Genomic DNA, 14,329 nt, shown 5'->3' with positions numbered 1-14,329 from the left:
TGTGTTTTGAGGCTGCCTTTTGTTTAGTATTTAGATTTTAGGAAGACCATTGTGTGCAAGCAGACCTAGCCACAAATATATTTACATTCCATGAGTGGTGAACACTACACGAAAGAAGAATAAGCTTTTATATTAGTATCTAGGCTACCTCATATAATGCACCTCATATTGTGCACCAACTAAGCTCTTATCCTCCAGTTATGGTTGATCAGCACAATACCTTGCTATTTTGTTCAAAACAGAATAAAAAATGTTTAACACATTAAAAAAACTCAACCCAAGCCCTTTCCTCCTCGACTTCAAGGTATCCCTTATGTGTGTTTTTTATATTTGTGGTGGTGGGCAGTACACTATTACTCAATACACTGAATAAAACAGCAACAGAAACACTGCGTCAGGGCTTTTATTTTTTTATATTTTACTAAATAAACTCCAAGGGGATTTTTCAGAACCACTAGACAAGGAGGTTGACTTTAAAGCTGAAGTGCAGGTAAATATACAGAAGAATATATAGGAGCGTTTAGGCAGTCAGATTTAAATGGTATCTCTACTCCAGTGTTTCTCACCTTCCCTAAGACTGTGTTCACTGACCAGGGAATCACTCACTTCTGTTCCCCAGGAACAAGCTACACCAGTGTTTTTCACCCAAGGTTCCCTTGAGCAATAAACAAATTGTGCCTCTCAAGTTATTTCTTTTTGGCTTTATGTTAGGATGATTCTTCCCACTGGCCAGCAACGTAAGAGGCATTCTTCCTACTGACTAAATTGTAAATATACTGTGAGAAATAAATAGTAATTGTAGCAGGGATTCCTTAGGACCTGAAAGGTATTTCAATGGTTCCCCATGTTAAAAAGGCCAAGAAACACTGCTCTATTCAGTGCTGAGATTTCAAGACTGGACTGGCAGGTCTTTTCCTGTCCCATGAGCCTATGACTGGGACTGAACCATGAAGTATATTTCCAGCACTTCACCTCTCTGCTCACACTGTTCTATGTCAGCAAGTTACATATTAGCACATGCCGATTCATAACGCTGTCCTACCCTGTCGGCTGTACTAAAGATTGCAAAAGATTATTATTATCTCTAATCTGTTTATTGTTACTTTAAGTGTAATCTAGGCACTTAAAGTAACAATAAAAAAAAAACATTTTGTTTTCCCCCTAGATTTCTGTATACCAGTGGGAAAAATTCTTGGAATTTCTACAGCACAGCACACTGCTGTATTTCTATGGAACAAGGCCCTTCTCTTTTCCAACATGTGAGAATACAGCAGTGTTTCCTGGGTACTTGGGTTTTTACTAGTCACCTGTGATTTATGGAATACTTATGTTTACTTTGAAAAAAAAAGCATGTCAGGACAGAAAAAAAAGAATGTAATCAAAAAACAGAATGTAAGACAGAAAAATACTACACGTTAATTATATACAAAAAATATGTGTACAAGAAAGCCCTGTGTGTCAAGCTCCAGAGCATATTTGCAGTATGAATGAAATGGATGGGATGGATGGTATGGATCAGTCTGGAAGTCCGGCCTGACAATTGGAGGGACTTCTGTAACACAGATGGTCAGCATGAGGTAAGAGGCCTGGAAGGCAGCCAATACTTGTCCTGCACATCTTGGCAAAAATAACATATACATGTCATTACCACTTTACATAACATCCTATGCCAGACATACGGGTCTCCAACAGATCAACTAAACTAATTTCAGACCATCAATGCCAAAATTTCCTATAAAACTAAAGGACATAATGATTCTGAAACCTTACATTTATTTTGCGCACAGTAACACAATATATGGCAGGGTCTAGTTTACACTTTGCCCTAACAACTGGATTTTTTAAAAGTTATTATAATTCACTGTTCCACTGCCAACAAAAAATTACCAATAAACAACAAAAAAATAACACAGATTAGTTGCATAAAACCATGAGGTCAACAGTTGGCTATTTAAAACAGATGACAAGTGTGACATTGCATAGGACTAAGGAGAGATACAATGGAATTAAAGGTATTAGGACATGAAATGGAATGGGGTGAGAACTTACTACCTGGAAAGTAGGGAAAGGGAAGGGCCCTACCAATGAAGGTGGAGATCTAGCTTGAATATCAGATCCATGGGTCCCATGTTTTGTAGAAAGTTATCATTGTATTGTTAGGTATATAGGTCAATGTTACTATTCAGTTCAGTTAATATTTTTATACTCCAAACAAGAAAAAAAGGCAACGTTTGTTAGTGTTTTTTTTTTTCCCCAGATCAGATCATACAGCAACATTTCTCTCATGTGTGCCCAGGGCATGACACATCACAAGTCCAGCGCCCTATCCTAAACAAAATAATGCAGAGAGAAGTCACAACTCACTACATTGGCAGCATTCAGAATCTGCTACTCACAAAGGGGGAAAAAAAGAGGGGTAAAGAGGACCTGTGTTGCAACTGGACAAAGACACCTGGAAAATCCTAAGGACTAAATATGTCCACAGGCTCCGATTTCCAGTGTTTGAGATTTAGCACCTTAAATACAGGTCATCAAAGTCTTACTGACCAGCGCTCATGACAGTTCAAAAGCTGTGCTTGACATAGCACTGTAATTCTTTGAATGCAGATTGTCCTAATACGTTTGAAGTGCATAAAAAGCAGGTCAATGGCAGCCTTCTCAAGTCACAAGTGTTTGCTTTTCAAAACACAAACAACTCGCAATTCAAATACGAATACTCCTAAAAAGAAAATGGAGCATTTAAAGAAGGACCTGTGAACACTAACTCCAAAGGTGCTTCCCTGAAAGGTTTGCTTTGCTAATATTGCACGAGTCATGAAATGTGGTAACCAGAGTACTGGAGCTCTCTAATGATTACTGAAATGTTATACACAGAGATGACACACAAAAAAATATGTACATACAGTATGTATCAAAACAGTTACAGAAAATTATAAACAGTATACAGTCCTTATTGCCAACTATAAAGAGACCTGTATTTTCAAAGATTAGGTATGCATGTTTACATTTTAAAGAGTATTTCTTTATATTACATTAAAACATTAAAATATTGCCAAGAATGCTGTAAATAGAAAACATCCAGCACATAAAAGTTTGGGATATGCCTAATGAAAGCACATGGCCTATTAGCGAGGAGGAAGCTAGTACTGCCGTGATGCAGTTTGTACTTGAATCAAGAAATAGGAATGATGCCGACACTTGTAGGACTTGACCTTGTCAGCGGAGGATGTGTTCCTTTTCCAGTAGGATCTGATCACGCTACAGACCCCCTCTAGTGGCTACACAAGGACCAATTCATGTATTAAATACAATTTCAAGCCTGGTAAATTTGCCAATATTAGAAATTTAAAAAAAACTGTGCTCTACTATAAAAAGCTGCAACCAAGAACTACTATTCCATAAAAAAAAAATAAAAAAAAGATTGATGGACCAGTCATAAATACACAATATTATGGAAATACTATTACCAAGCAGACCGATCTACCAGGTGATGACACAACAACCACAGGCATCCTTGCAGGGGGACCTGGATCTTTTATAAAAAGATTGGAATAAATTTAACCATACAAACAGTATGTATAATCCTTTAAGAGATTTTTTTTTTTTTTTATACCACCCCAGGCTATACACAGGAAAACCACCTCATGTTTACAAAGGATACCATAATGAAGGTAATATGTAAACTATGAAACTAAATCCATACTGAGCCCAAAGGCCCTGTTCACATTATTGCCTTCATGATATACAGTAATGCAAGTATAGGGGTTTAGTTTCAACGTAACCACTGCCACAGGCATTATAATGGTTTACAACGTTTAGGTGCTCAAAACCGAATGTTTTTGTGTTCACTTGGCCTATAAGGGATCAGTGAGGGGTAGTTCACTGATCTATTGTTCTGCATCTGTAGCAGACCTTAGATCACAGAGGACCAAGATAACCCTGGGAACCAGAAGAAATACCCAGGCCTCCCTGTGCTTTATTTTATCAGACAATCACAAAACTACCAGACAGATGACCTGGAAAACTACCTAGGGAGAGCAATAAGGCCGCCCATATCTCCAATTTGTACTGATGTACCCTACAGGTTCTCCTCTCTGCATTGTAAAGCAACCTTTCAGTAACTACCCAAAAACAGCCGAGTGGTTACTAAAAAAGTTTCGGGTGGTGCACCTGCCTAAAAAGGGCTGGGGAGAACACTGCAGATTGTTATAATAATTTAATGAAATAGAGAGCTGTACAGAACAGACAAACATATCACCTGTCTCCCAGAAGAGGTCACAAACTTTTTTGCTTGACAGTCATTTAAAGCTGGTGCTCCTAGACAAGTGTAAGGCACCACAATGCTTACAGCTTAAGACTCTGTTTACTTTGCAAGGAACATTCATGCAAGATTTAGAACTTGCTTCAAAAGACTGCCTTCAGGTTTAGTAACACAGGTTACCCAGGTAAGGTTCAGTAAGGTTGTAATGTCATGAACACCTAGACTAAAAAGTCACAAGCTGGAGCATACAGTATATCATTTTTATTTATTGTTTATTTTATGTATTCAGCTAGCGAATTCGCACAAGATGACCAATAACACACAGCCTAACATGACTTATAGATATGAAAGGTCAAATATACTGTAGGTTAAAAGGCCTTGGGGTGGTGGCTCTGGGTAGGTGGATAGACTGGAAGCAAAACTATATTGCATAGAAAGGTTAAAGCATACCTATACTCAGAAACCCTGAACAACCCTTTCATGTATGGTAAAAAATCTGTGTGTGTTTTTTTTTTTAATGCAACACCCTTTTAAAAAAAAAAAAAAAGGTGCAGCACCACAATCGAGTATGAATGGTAGCGCAAAGCCGCCCAGGATACCTAGGCCATGCATCCCAGGAGGCTCTTGGCTGCTCCTTCTGCACATGCTCAAGCATCTCGCCCTTTCGCCAAAAGGGAAGGATATTGTCGATCACACGCATGCACAATGAGATCCACAAGTTTTTTCCCATCTACCTCACCCGATCTCACACCTGCATCGGGTGACGTAGGAAGAACCACCCGGAAGAACAGAAATAGGATGGTGGCACTTAGCGCACCGGCCTGAAGACGGATGCCGGGACGGCCCAGGACCCGCGGGAACTTCTTGGACTGATTAACTGCCCTGCGGGATTGAAGGTAAATGAATTGTTTTTTTTTTGGGATTACTTCCTCTTTAAACCTGAACAAACACTGTCAGATTGTTTACTTCAGATTGAATTCCATTCCAATCCAATAAATTGATCAAACTAAAGGAGAATCAAAACTAATAAAGCTTTTCAGAATTAAAAAAATCTGCTAATAAAATCCAGGACTCTACTTCTTTGGAGCTGTTTTCAACACTTCTATCTACTGAAATGTTGGTACTTTTTTCAGTAATAATATACTGGTACTGGATGCATCATCTGGAAAGTATGGGAATTTGTTCTTTCCACCATGTCTTAACATTTCCGGGTTTAAACATTGAAAGCATCCGATCTAAATAGGTTTTAATTTGCACCAGATGTAACAATTTGCATGATTACATAATGCTGGAAAAGTGCTTTATAAAGTAAGGGTTGACAAAATTAGGAACAGCCACCAATTTCTAAGAGCCAACGGTTCTTTTGAAGTATCCCAGAAAAGATAACGCTGTCACTAATTACAGTAGACTAAAAACATAAAAGCCATCATTTCTACATATACTGGCTACATGGCTTGTGACTGCCTAAGTGACATTTAGATAGTCCAGTAATGTGCTGAGGAGCAGAAAAATCTTGACAACATGATAAAAAATAAAATGGTATTGACTTAGAAAATGCAGATTGCTTCGTTTTTTTCATCATTAAAAGTACATTTATTATGGAATATATACATTTAAAACAAAAGTATCTTTTTAAAATACATATCTAATCCAATCTACTTTTATACTGCAGAGACAGAAAATGTAGTGGGGAGATGTAGTCATCCAACAAACCATAAAGTGTTGAGTGCTGTAGGTCCTTCCAGTACTGAAGCAGGAGCTCTGTAAAAAAGTGAATATTAGATTCACTGATGGTCGTACTGGTGTGTAATAGATAGGTATTTATAGGTTTGTTTTAAAATTGTTTTCCGCTCTTTACTTCCTATACTTACATTTTAGGAAGTCTTCAGACTGATCATATGACACATACAGGTTTCTTTTCTTTAAATGTATTGGGTGATCCTTCATAACGCAGAGAGCAGCACCGACATTAGCAACACTCTGCATGAATTCACTAAATGCAGGGAATCAAGGTGATGCTCCCATAATACCTTGCAATCACTATATGCCCTTAGTCGTCCATGTTTATTGATGTCGGGTAATATTCAACCTTAAAGAGCATAACTTGTGGCACAATTAATTGCACAGAACGTGAGCACTGCAGCCAAAAAAAAGGAAAATTATCACAAAAAAAAAAAGATCCGTCCAAACGTGATTCTTTAGACAGAGGTGGAGCCTAACGCAGTAAGCTACTCCCTTGTTTCCTAAATAGTGACATCTCTTGGTATCAATTCCAGACCTGGTGTCTGCTTTTCCATGCCTCCAATTGCATTCTTCATGATATACAACAATTTAAATTCCAGAAGGTAGAATGGGAAAACAAAATGGCCACAGTAGGTATGCAGACCCAGAACTGATGAGCAAATATCTCACCAATAGAACTCTAGAAAAAAATGTATTTATGCCACATGCAGCGGTGCAAATAGTTTCTTTTTTAAAAGGAATACTTTATTTCTCTATTTGGCTCTAAAGCTTTGCAATAAGTCAATCTTTAGGCACCCATTCACACCTCACTGCCCATGGTAAAATCAATGTTTTAATACAAATCAATACAATGCACAATAATGTATGACATACATTCATATCAATTAATGTCAATTCATTTTGTATGGCAAGCCAACACATGTATACAGCCCAAAATGCACCAGCACTACACTGAATTGAAATTTGTTAACTCTCCATTCAAGGTAGATAGAATGTCCTAGAAAAATGGATGTTGGCATGAGTTAACTCAAAGAAAATTCTTCCACAACCAAAATTCCTTAATCTCCATCAACATTTTACTAGCAATGTACAGTGCTCGTTCATGCATCTTTCAGCTTGTTCAAGGATCTTTCGCGATCTTTTCCAACGACAAAAGTGTAACGTAGCCATAACCTGATGCACCTGCATGTCTATTACATTAGATGGTGTGCACACACCAAGCGGGTTCATTACTTCCTATGCAAGCACAGACACAATTTTCAAAGTACAGACCAAAACAAGCTGGAGCACCACCTGAGCAATGATAGGAAAGCAGGTGTTAAGATAAGAAGAATCCGGAGAGGTGGGGACACGAATGGTACATTTAACAGACTGTTTTTCTTCCCTCTAGCCTTGTAAAAAATAAACAATGAATAGATTTCTTGTTCACACCACAACATGAGGGATAATTCACACTAGCTGCATTGGGCTGCATTACCCAACACAAGTACAATACAAAAGCAATTGTTTTATATGTGCTTGGTTATACAAAAGCCTTGAGATGATGTGCAATGAGAAACAATGTTGACATGCTGCATTCCTATACAGTACACAAACCTAATGCTTTACACTCCCTTACAAAAAACTTACATAAGCATACTAAACCTGTAGTTCAATGTACAATAAATATAATGTAGGTTCATGCAGTAAATTATGTATGTTAATGCGTGTGTTCTCTGTACATTTTTCTAAAAAGCAGTAACAGCAATTCCTGTAAAGGTGCCTATTCAAGCAGAACTAAACATCCACTTTGAAAAATCCATGATCAGGCAGGTCATTATTGCAGAAAGGGACAGGCAATGTATTTCCTGCAATAATCCCGCCTACCTGCCTGATAGCTCCTGGTATCTCTCAAAAAAGCTGAGCTACGAATGAATGAATTCAAGCGTCAATGGCGATTTCTGGTAATCAATGGATAAAAGTGTTCTAGTCAAACAAATCCCCCAGACAGTTCTATGGGGAAACCATCTGAATAACATATGCTAAGGTAGTACTTGCTGTAGGACCTGGAGGAGGAGCGCAGAACAGGATCCTCAAAAGACAACAATGACAAGCAAAAGAGATTAGCGTCTCAGCCCCTTACTACCTCCTGCAAATCACACTAAACAAAAGGCCTCAGAGAAGAGTAAATATGGGCAACCCGGTCCACTGCACCATTCTTTATATTACAGTTTACCCTACATAAATGTATATATTTATATACTGTTTGCCTAACTGCTTCTCAGAGGAGCTCACAATCTAATGTCCCTTTCAGTCATATGTCTAAAGCCAATTTTGAGGGGTAGCCAATTAACCTCACTGCATACTTTTGAGATGTGGGAGGAAACCACTTAAACGAAACTCAAGCAAACAAGGGGGGAACATTTGTATCACTGTCTGTATTAGTCTGTCATTTTGCAATCCCTATTTAATGTACAGCGCTGCATAATATGTTGGCGCTATATAAATCCTGTTTAATAATAATAATAATAACATACAAACTCCAGCGTCCTGGATTTGTTCACATTTGAACCGACCACCGAGTGCTAACCACTGAGCCAACCGACGTGGATCACATACCTGTTTCTCCGGCTATATGTGGTAGTTCCTTCCAACCTATAAATCCTATAGTGACATATAATCAGTGACAGGAACCACAGCCACATGGATTTAGTGGGTAAGCAGCAAAGGTGTGGTGGGTGAAACCATGGGTGACCAGTGAATAACCCCCCCCCCCTTCTTTTAGCATGTGTGGCTTTGGCTACAAGTGACCCTCTGCTCACATCATTTACACCTGCCATTGCTGATCTCCTTATGGACATGTTAGCTGGCTGGAATTTTCTGCCTTGAACACTTCAAGTTGCCAACCTGAAAAAAGCATGAAGAAACCAAAGAGTGAGGTTATAATTTCTAATCTGGATACTTGCTGTGTACTTAGGACACTGCAATGCAATTTCCTGAGAGATTAGTATTGGCTTCCTCCACATATCAAAGTACATGCCACACTTCTTTCCATGGCTCGTAAAGGGGAAACCAAGCAACTTGCGAGGTCCTGAACTAAAAAAGTCCTTATTGTCAGCCTGGTTTTTGCCAAGTGTCCACAGCATTCAGAATGCACCTCAAACTCACCAAAACCATATTGACATGAGTGTGTCCTACTGAGGCCCATTAGAACTGTGGGTAATGCCAGATGAAGGCAGCCTTCTGTTTTCATATCCGTGTTCCCCCCAGGCACTTTTAGCAGGGTGCACCACCCAGCACTTTTCAGTAACTACCTGGCTGTTGGATCACAATACAGAGGCACCAACCTGCTTATAGCTTTTTCCCACTAAGCTAAAAAAGATTCAGCGGAGAATACTGTGATATGCTGACTGCTATTCAGATGAGGAATAATTAATCCTATTACACAGTATTTAAATTGTGCCAACACATTATGCAGCGCTGTACATTATATAAGGGTTGCAGATGACAAACAGATACAATGACACCGGAGGAAGGGAGGAAACCTGCCCAAAGAGCTTACAGTCTAACTGAAAACACAAATTTATAGACCAGTGGTCACCAACCTTTTGGACGTCACAGACCACTAAATTTTTGGACTGCGGACTATGCATGCGCGGAGAGCCAGGTGTCACTAAAAGGAGAAGAAACTTCCCCCATAGTAATGTCATGATGCCAGAACGCACCCAGTCTCTCCCATCACAGGTCTGAGCCAGAGACACAACCTGCCCACCGCCCCGAGCCTGCAATGTCCGGGAGACATGGTGCGCGGTCCTGGCTGGTGCACCCCCCCCCAAGCAGGGACCCGCACCGGCCAGAGCTGTGGACCATCAACATTTTCTTGCAGGTCGCTGGTATAGAGAACGCTTGTGGACGCTTCCCCTAGATATGTAGAATAGCTTTGTTACAAAAAAAATGTAATTATTTCTGTGACAATGTCATTTGTAAATATTATTGTACTGTCTTCAAATTAGATAAAAATAAAGGGAAGAAATGAGAACTGACCCGGTGTTGAGGCCCCCGGTGCGGGCGGTCAGGCCCGGGATCCACGCTCTCCGGTAGCTCTGCTCTCCGCCCGCTGTATCCGGCGGCCCGCTCGGTTTATCACCTGAGGCCCATGGTGGCTGCGAGGCCCGGAGCCTGAGACCTGCGGAGAGTGACAGGAGGTGAGAGCACGAGACAGGCGGGAGACAGCAGTGCGCGCTGGTGAGGGGAGATACCATAGAGAGGGATGGAGGGGAGTGTGTGATCATACAGGGGAGGGGGAGGAGGGCGGCTACTACTGGGGATGGGAACAAGGGGGTGGCGTGCAGGGAACACCGAGAGGAGGAGCTGTCACAGCACTGTCACAGCACTACACCTGTCATGAGAGAGGAATGGAGGCTGACACCATCACTGACAATTCTTCTGTCTCCCCATGGCTTCCAGGCATTACACTGAGAGGAAGCCATGGCAGCCTCCATATTTGTCACATGACAGGTCAGCCTTGCATTATTGCAGCACATTATGGAGATCCTGAATACACAATCTGAAATATATGAAGCCAGCCTAAGGATTGCCATACCTGTGTGGAGATGTTATTTCATTTTTACCATGTCATGTGACATAGGATAAAGAAGAGGAGAGGATGGCGGCACCCACAATGCTGGTTCAGGGACAGACACCAGGGCGATGCTGAGCCCAATGAAAGACACCTCTGGCTGGATGGGACTGCCCGGCGGGATTGAAGGTAAGTGTATTAATTTTTTTTTTTAGTTCCTCCTAAATATTATTGCATTTGTTAGCTGTTTTATTGTTAAATTAGCAGGAGCTGGCGAGACAGGCGGTGCAATTCTATGGTAGGATGAAACACTGCGAAATTAATTCAACAACTGATTGGTTACAAGTACAGTGCAAAACAAATTAGTAGGAGTTTTGGCCATTCCTAATACAACATCCCGACTTGGATGCATATTTTGAATACGGATTGAATTTGAAGCCTTAAAACTAGAAGGAACAAGCCTTTTGAGAAACACCTTTCACTGCCACAATCCTCTCCAGTTTATACCAATCCGTGAGACAATGGTGCCGTATGCTCAGGAATAGCAGATCTCCTTTCTCCTGAAGAAGCAGATTCTTTCACAAAACGCATTCATTAAAAGTTAATTGAGTGTACCCCTACAAGGCAAACCCCAATGGGAGAATCTAGTTTTTGACCCATGTTTTTATTATGTTTTTTATCTTGTGAAATTTTAATACTTAACGCTATGAAATAAAGTCAATTTTATTATATGTCAAAATAATTTTTGGTTTTGTTGTCGTCTTATTAAGTCCCAAAAATTGGTGTTCTTCACCCAATGTTTTCTCTATGTTTAATAGGAATGTGACCAGCTAGAAAATATTAACAGGTTGGATGTATTTTCGATATTATAAAAATTTAATACAGTTTATACATTTTTCATAATAAAGTCTACAGTTGCATTTTTGCTGATTTAGAAAATCTCAATATTTTTTAAAGCAATTCAGCAAAATGTGGAAAATAGAAAACAGAACTAAAATTCCCCATTCACAATTAGTAATCAGGCAGGGCTGTATTGGGGAATAAAACATACCGGTACCCCCCTGCCTGATCACTCTCTTCTTCTGTTGAAAAATGCTGTGAAGCTCCAGATGAGATACCCAGGCACATGCGTCTTCCCCAGCGGCTGACAGGACTGAGGGTTACGTCTTCAATCAAGATGGCCAAACATTGAAACCAGGAAAAGAAGACGGAGAAAGATGGTGACACCTGTGAGGGAATGGGGGACAGATGAATGTATGTAAAAATTTCAGTCAACCAGCTCAGGGTATTTCATTGCAGAAGGGGCATCGTGGATCTCTTTTACAATAAAGGAACTGCCTGGTCGCTACTTTTTTAAGGGTTTAGTACCGCTTTTAGAAACGGAAACAAAGCAGTTCATAAATATGAAGTTTTAGGAAGCGTTGCTTGAAGTATAGAATATTTTCCATCATATCAACCAATCCTGGAATGTCAAACATTACAAAGCTTGATTTCTATTTGCTGTTCTCTAGGAGCTCGCTAGGAGAGCTGCGCTCTCTCCTCCTTCACTTCCATTACGATTGTTCGTCGTCCATCGTCCGTGGATCTGCCAGGACGGTCGTTCAGATGATGAGTGCTGTACACACGCAAGATTCTTGTCCGATATCGGCCCTGAGCCAAATATCACAGGAGAACCATTACACTTGTGTACCCAGCCTAACAAATGTAGTGTTACCAAAATAAGTACAGACACACATTGTAAATATATTTATATCAGTTTAATAAACAATAATGTAAGCTCCACAATACCTGTTTGCAGTTGAAGTGGCTGATTGTACTGAGCAGGAAAACTGTTCTTATTGCTTTTCAAAATATCAGACTTTACTTTTCCTCATGGTGGAAGCTGTTCAAACATTTCATTCAGCACAATATTTGCCCCCGGATGGGTCATGGGTATTTTTTGCAAAACTGCTCATTTAGCTGAGGAAATACAACTTCTCGGCTTCCTATTCATCTCTCACTCATTCTCAGTCATGGTTACGATGCCGCAGTTTGGCAGTTATTGTCCTGTAGATATATTTGTCACAAGGACGTTCTATGGATGGTATGTGTAAAGGACATCTGAAAAGGTCCAGTTGTTTGCATTTTATAAGACTCTGTAGTCCAATCATATCTCCTATTACTGCAAAAAAATGTTACCCTTACAGATAGCCAAAAAGATCATTGGTTTCAGAAAAACTGACGAGTCACAAACTGCTTATTGCTCACAGTGGTCTATGCAGCAGGTGAGTGTGTATTACAGTGGGATATGGCCTTATAATTTCTTCCTATTAGCATACACTACCTCTGTACCCCTGGCTTCTTTCTTGCGAGGAAAATTGCATTTAAATTACAGCTGACTTTTTAGGGGTTGCCCAGTGCTGTGTACCCAGATTGCATTCCTTGCATCTCGGGCTGGGTGCCTGATACCACAACCAGCTGCCAATAAAGCAGCCGGCAGATATCCCCCACTGGTTACTGTGCATAAAGAATAGTTGCACAAAGTATCCTTAACCTTCTAATTTTCTATGAAGTTTTCATGGCCCAAGTCAAGGGGGAGTCTTCAAGAAATCAATTCACCACACTGTATATGAGATCTAGTGAGTTAAGTGAAAGAGCAAGTGGGAAGAAATTGCTACTGAGAAGCATTGAGCTCCAGAGTAAAACCTGTTCTGATGGAGGGATTGTCATCATGATCTGTGCTAGGAGGGGAATCTGTTTGAAAGAGAGATTTGCGCTTGTACTATTTTTGCATTATTAAAAAATAAAATTGAAGTAACACAGCAATATTTGGTAATGTCACTATGGTGCTGATAAATGTTTCAAGTAATGGGGAAGAAGGTCAGCTGTCGGGAAACTAGCATACTGGTGACCAGTCGTTTTATATCTCTGCCTGCCTATTTTGGACACTTCCAGGAGTTCAGTTCCTTTTTATTAAGTTTCATTTAAAATTGTGGTCATTGACTTGTACAATTAAAAATGCTTATAACTGCTGTCTGTTGATTTGTTGTACATCTTGTAAACGTTGCAATGTAAACCTATTTTTTTTATAGAAACACAAACATATTTCAGAGACATACAAGTGTTCTGAATATTGAAGCAGTGTATAGTTAGCTCTATATTATCATCATAATCTTTACTGGTTGCTCAACGGTGAACAATTTGCTCAATACAAAACAGCGTAACAATAACAAACAAAATAAGTAAACGTGAAATCATTACTGATGGAAAAGGCTGCAATTTTTGTATATATTTTTAAAATGATAATGCCAGTGAGACTTCAGGGCAACCATAATTTCTTCCATCACTTTATTGATCTGGGAAACTAGCCTGGAGCAAGCACAACATAACTGCATAGAGATATTTTTTATACATAACACTGCCTTTTTTAATGAATTTCATTACAGAGAAGACATATTTGTACATTCTGTATATGTAGAACCAAACATTGATAGCATTGATGAAGAACTAACATGTTTCTTACTAGAGATGTGGAGTAGTATGATGATACTGTCATTAAATGATTGCACATTGAGAAACTGTTTCCCATTTTCCCTTTACTTAATTCCAATTTTATCACAGATTGTGGCGTTTTTGCCTAAATTAAATTCAAATTACATGTTTATTAAAGATGAGTGTCTTAGATAAATTAGGGCTTTAAATATCCCCCAAGGTGGAGCAACTGGCTAGCACACTTATTACAGCAGCATGACTTGGTAAATGTCTGAAGGGACCTGCTGCAAACCAAC

The 14,329-nt window shown here is 39.7% G+C and overlaps 1 protein-coding gene across 1 annotated transcript in view; it reads right to left on the bottom strand.

Annotated features, from left to right (window-relative positions):
- The window catches only part of ATP13A3 (ATPase 13A3), a 60,857-nt gene extending 50,690 nt beyond the window's left edge, over positions 1-10,167 (bottom strand). Inside the window, exon 1 of the mRNA XM_072408209.1 lies at positions 10,028-10,167. The gene's annotated coding sequence lies outside the window, so the exon portion shown is untranslated. The remainder of the gene's footprint in view (positions 1-10,027) is intronic.
- Positions 10,168-14,329: the final 4,162 nt, after the last annotated feature.

The sequence above is a fragment of the Pyxicephalus adspersus genome, chromosome 4, assembly GCF_032062135.1.
Source record: "Pyxicephalus adspersus chromosome 4, UCB_Pads_2.0, whole genome shotgun sequence".
NCBI lineage: Eukaryota > Metazoa > Chordata > Amphibia > Anura > Pyxicephalidae > Pyxicephalus > Pyxicephalus adspersus.
The sequence above is the reverse complement of the archived record's forward strand: the minus strand, read 5'-3'. Positions and strand labels throughout refer to the sequence as shown.